Genomic DNA, 6,000 nt, shown 5'->3' with positions numbered 1-6,000 from the left:
GCCTCATTAGAACAAAAGATGCTTCGATCATCCAGGAAATTAGAAGGGTTTCAGAAGCCCTGTGTCAGGAACCAGGGTCAAAGACCAAACATTAGAACAAAAGATGCTGGTAGTGCTCTTACCACTTAGGAATTTAGAAGGGCTTTAGCTCTGTGCCATGAACTGAGGGGCAGAAACCAATATGTATTTTTTTCTGTTATTTCACACATGGGAAGCCATTCGATAAGCTGTGGGTGGCAAGATCTGAGTTAACATTGAAAAGAATGTCTCTAGCTGCTATGTTAACAATAGAACAAAAGGGGGCAAGAGTGGATGCAAGGAGACCAGTAAGGGGAGTATTGCAATAATCCCTTTTCTCTAAACGATATGGGTATACTGTCTGAGCTTGGCTTACTGGCTGTAAACATCTAGTGACTTGCTGCTCTAATAGGTGGGATTTCGCTCACTTACATGGCAGCACCACTCCTCTCTTCCTCCAAATGCATCACTCTTATTAGTTCCTCTATTTAGTACATCTCTCCAGAGACAACCATTCTAATGTGTATCTTTTTGTTTGTATGTCTTCTTGGTTACCTTTGTGCCTTTATATAAGAAACACAAGTCTCTATTTCTTGTTTCATCATCTATAGATAGTATCTCTTGATTCTGTACTTTTAAAAATTAGAATATTAGTGCCTCCACACAATTTTCCACCTCACCTAATTTTGTCTACTTTACAATTTCTGTATGCTATGCTTTTACATTAAGTTTGTTAATATTTACTTTATACTTTGTAATCATAATTAAGTTTTATGTGATTTGTCTGTAGTTTGGTTTCCAAAAGTTGAAAACCAATAGATACTTTTTACCTTATTATGATTATATAGATATATTACTGTGAAAAGCCAAGGAATGGCCTTGATTACATTTTCTTCTTGATATTTCCAATGTTACAACCTCCACTGATTGCTCTACATCATTCCACATTCTAGTTGCTTTAATTATTGGAAAATGGCATTTTTTAGTTTATTTATTTATTTTGAGAGAGAGAGAGAGAGAGAGAGAGAGAGAGCACGTGAGCATGCACAAGCAGGGGAGGAGCAGAGAGAGAGGGAGAGAAAGAATCCCAAGCAGGCTCTGCTCTGTTAGCGTGGACCTCAATGTCGGGCTTGGTCCCATGAACCTCGAGATCATGACCTGAGCTGAAATGAAGAGTCAAACACTTAACTAACTGAGCCACCCAGGTGCCCCAATAATTTTTTTAACCTTAATTAAAATTTTTTTTTAATGTTTACTTATTTTTGAAGGACAGAGAGACAGAGCATGAATGGGGGAAGTGTAGAGAGGGAGACACAGAATCTGAAGGGGCTCCAGGCTCTGAGCTGTCAGCACAGAGCCTGATGTGGGGCTCAAACCCACGAAGTGTGAGATCATGACCTGAGCTGAAGTTGGCCACTTAACTGACTGAGCCACCCAGGCGCCCCTTAAATCTTAATTTTTAAAATTTTATTTTATTTTTGAGAGAGAGAGAGCGCAAGCAAGGGAGGGCAGAGAGCGAGGGAGACACAGAATCTGAAGCAGGCTCCAAGCTCCTAGCTGTCAGCACAGAGCCCAACTCGGGGCTGGAACTCATGAAATGTGAGATCATGATCTGAGCTGAAGTTGGATGCTTAACCAACTGAGCCACCCAGGTGCCCCTAAATCTTAATTAAAAATTTTTAAGTTTATTTATTTATTTTGAGAGACAGGGACAGCACAAGTTGGGGCGGGGCAGAGGGGTGGGACGGGTGGGGGTGGGGAGAGATAGAATCCCAAGCAGGTTCCAGTCAGTGCAGAGCTCGCTGCGGGGCTTGAATTCAAGAATGGCAAGATCATGACCTGAGCTGAAGTTGGATACTTAACAGACTGAGCCACCCAGGTGCCTCTAAATCTTAATTTATTAAGTCCTAAAATTAATAATGTTCTTTGTAACTAGTCGGACATTAAAGAAATGTATAAAATAAGACTTAAAAGTTTGTTCAGCACCCTCACGTCTCAGAGGTAACTACTGTTTGCTATATATCCTTCCAAACTTTTAAAATACACACATATAAAATCATGCATATATACACCTACACAAAATAAGTTTTTTTGTTACATTTTATTTTTAAAAAAAATTTCAATGTTTATTTATTTTTGAAAGAGACACACAGCATGAGCGGGAGAGGGGCAGAGAGAGGGAGACACAGAACCAAGGCAGGCTCCAGGCTGAGCTGTCAGCACAGAGCCTGAAGCGGGGCTAGAACCTAGGAGCTATGCAGTCATGACCTGAGCTGAAGTCGTACACTCAACCGACTGAGCCACCCAGGTGCCCCAAGGTTTTTTAAAAATAAAATTTGGGTTTTATAAACATTTAGAAACTTGGTATTTAAACTTGATATATATTGGGCATACTTGCATATCAGCACATGCTTAACTTTTTAACGTAAAATTTTTATTGAAATATATAACATATAGAAAGATAATGGTATGCTCTTTTCTGATATATGCTCTATGTCATTGTTTTTAATAGCTTCATAGTACTCCAATGCAATCATTAAAGAATTTTTTGTTTGATAACTTTTGCAATTACATGCAATGCTAATGTAAACATCTTGGAACATATATCTTTGAGCTTTTGTGTTAGTATTTCTGGATAGAAGTAGGTATGTTGGGTCAATGGTTATGAAATGTAAAAACAGTAAGAGATGCTAATGAATAGCCCTATTGGAAAAAAAATTGCTAATTTACTCTTCTAACACTATTTGAGAGGGTACAAACTTTTGAGGCAAGCTCTTCTTTTTTTAATGTTTATTTATTTTTGAGAGAGAGAGACAGAACGTGAGTGGAGGAGGTGCAGAGAGAGAGGGAGACACAGAATCTGAAGCAGGCTCCAGGCTCCGAGCTGTCAGCAGAGCCCTGTCAGCACAGAGCCCAATGCAGGGCTTGAACTCACCCACCCAGGCGCCCCTAGGGAAGCTCTTCTTCTTCTTCTTTTTTTTTTTTTAAATTTTTTTAACCTTTATTTATCTTTGAGACAGAGAGAGACAGAGCATGAACGGGGGAGGATCAGAGAGAGAGGGAGACACAGAATCTGAAACAGGCTCCAGGCTCTGAGCAGTCAGCACAGAGCCCGACGCGGGGCTCGAACTCATGGACCGCGAGATCGTGACCTGAGCCGAAGTTGGACGCTTAACCGACTGAGCCACCCAGGAGCCCCTGATGTATTTGGATTTAAACAGTTTGGAGGCTCCGGGTACCTGGGTGGCTCAGTCAGTTGAGCATCAGACTTAGCTCAGGTCATGATCTCACAGTTTGTGATTTCAAGCCCCACATCAGGCTTGCTGCTGTCAGCCTGTCAGCGCAGAGCCCGCTTCAGATCCTCTGTCCCTTTCTCTCTGCCCCTCTTCCACTTGCGCTCTCCCCAAAATAAATTAACATTAAAAAAAATGTTGGAGACTCTACTGTGCATAGTTGAGAACTGGACTCTGCACTGTTTTTTATGTATATTTAATGACTTCACATGAGCTGGTCTTTTCTGTCTTTGAATATTTCAGGTTCTTTAGAGGCTGGGATCATGTCATATACTTGTTTGGTATTTCCTATACTGCTTAGTATAAGCTGGGCAAACTGTGGGTGCTCAATACATACCTAATGATTAAATGATAAACCAGTTTATATATTGGGCAACACAATCCCTTGAGGTCAGCACCTGGAATGAGAGGGTTGGGTAGTGTCAGAGACTAGGGCTGTGCTGGGTCAGTATCAGATGCTCTCACTTGGATATCAAGTTTAGACCACAATCTAGGAACCTCATTTATATAAAGCACCTACCATAATCCCTGGCTCAGAAGAGGTCCTCAGTAAATGGTCTTTATTGGTGAGTGAGTAGTCTTAGGGCAAGTGTTGAGGGCTTAAGCACAACACCTAAAACCATTCAGGATGGAGTCACAAATCCACAGACTAGAGATGAAACAAAATTGAGAACTGGCAGGAGCAGACAGGTATTAGAGACTGAAACAAAGGCTCGGTATGAGCAGTTCACTTGCATTGTAACATCACCTTGCTTGCCACTCCAGGCATTTTTATTGGGTTTTCTGTATGTTCGGCTTTCACACAGTGACATCTTAAAGGTGTTTTTCAGTCTCTGACAGGAGCCAACAATGCCAGCACAGTGCTATGAATACAGGAGGTGTGTAATGAAAGAGATTCCACTGATCTCTCACCTGTTGCAACAGATAATGTGGCAGCAATGTTGAGGATTCACTTAACAGGTGAGGATGATGGTGCTAGAGAACAGCCATTTGACTAGAACAAGATTACTGCCTAAGCTTTTCCTAGTCAGAGAGTGGGGTACCCCTGGGATTGGGGAACCAAGAGGTCAGTCAGGTAAGGATTAACTTCAGTGACAAATTTAGAGGTTATGAAGACATGGGGGCACATGGATGACACGGGTTCAACAAAGTAAAGAATAGGTTTCCTTCTTTTTACCTTTCTATCCCCTAGTCAGTAGTGTAGACAAAGGAATGAGGTGAGAGAGGGTAGTTACATACAGATGTCATCATAACATATAGCATTGATTGTGTTTCTCCTATATGCCAGACATTTAGTACACATTATCTCTAATCTCCTTTATAACTCTATGAAATAGGCATTAACTCTATTTTACAGGAGTTTATTTTTTAATGTTTATTTTTGAGGGAGGGAGAGAGGGAGAGGCAGAGAGACAGAGGAAGAGAGAGAATCCCAAGCAGGTTCCACGCTGTCAGCACAGAGCCCGATGCAGGGCTCAATCCCACAAACCATGAGATCATGAACCTGAGCCGAAATCAAGAGTCGATCGCCCAACTGACTGAGCCACCGAGGCACCTCTATTTTACAGAAGTTTATACAAGCTACTAAGAGTCAGGATTTGAACCCAGGTCTATCTGGCAATAAAGCTTTTGTGCCTTCTGTTATGTACACCATTCTGCTTCTTCTATGTTAGTGGTAGTAGCCCAGGCTTTAGGGAAATAGCTGTTGGCTAAGAACTAGTTGGTCACGTGTGGGCAGGGCATCCTGTGGCTCTTTCTTTTGCTCATCAATTCATTCTACAAATATATATTTATTTATAGCCAGAAAGTCTGGAGAGGATTGCAGGTCAGGTAGGTGGGGTGGGATGGGACACGTGTGTGGGGAGGAGGGCAAGGGGACATAGGGGGGTTGAAACTTGAGAAAATAGAGAAAAAGGGTCATCATGAGCTTGAATGCAGGATGGGGGCTGACTTGGGGGGTCTGTTCTTGCATGGAGTACTAAAGGGGTCTTTGGGTGTTTGCTGAAGAAATACCTGGAGGAACACTAACAGGCAAGCTGCAACCCACTGGCAGCTCTCAGGACCGCACTTTATACCTACACATCCATACACACTAATGCAGGATCCATAAATATGGTGACAGATTTTTTTAAATGTTTATTTATTTTTGAGAGAGAGAGAGAGAGAGAGAGCGAGCACGAGTGGGGAAGGGGCAGAAAGAGAGGGAGACACAGAATTGGAAGCAGGCTCCAGGCTCTGAGCTGTCAAGCACAGAGCCCGACGCGGGGCTCAAACTCATGGACCGAAAACTCACAGATGGCGAGATCATGACCTGAGCCAAAGTTGGATGCTTAACCGACTGAGCCACCCACGTGCTCCATGGAGACAGATATTTTTAAACAAGCACACCAAAATGTGTACCACACAATGGAAGCTGATGCCTTTATTCCAGTGGTGTTTCTAGTGCCCATCACATGGCTGTAACTCCCCTTCAAAGGAACCAACCCTCATTTGGATACATAAAGTCTGGGAGGTTTGTTGAGAAGAGAAAAGAAACAATCTCATTTTATAGTCACAATTTAGTTGTGTGTGTGCATTAAGACTTTTAGGATTATATAAAATGATGTAATTACATAGAAGGAAGTGTTACAGAATGTTTGTCCATATAAATCTTCCTTATTTTTCTTTTAGTGGTAAACACAAGTAATAA

This window comes from Felis catus, chromosome X (genome assembly GCF_018350175.1).
Source record: "Felis catus isolate Fca126 chromosome X, F.catus_Fca126_mat1.0, whole genome shotgun sequence".
Classification (NCBI taxonomy): Eukaryota; Metazoa; Chordata; class Mammalia; order Carnivora; family Felidae; genus Felis; species Felis catus.
Note: the sequence above shows the minus strand (reverse complement) of the source record.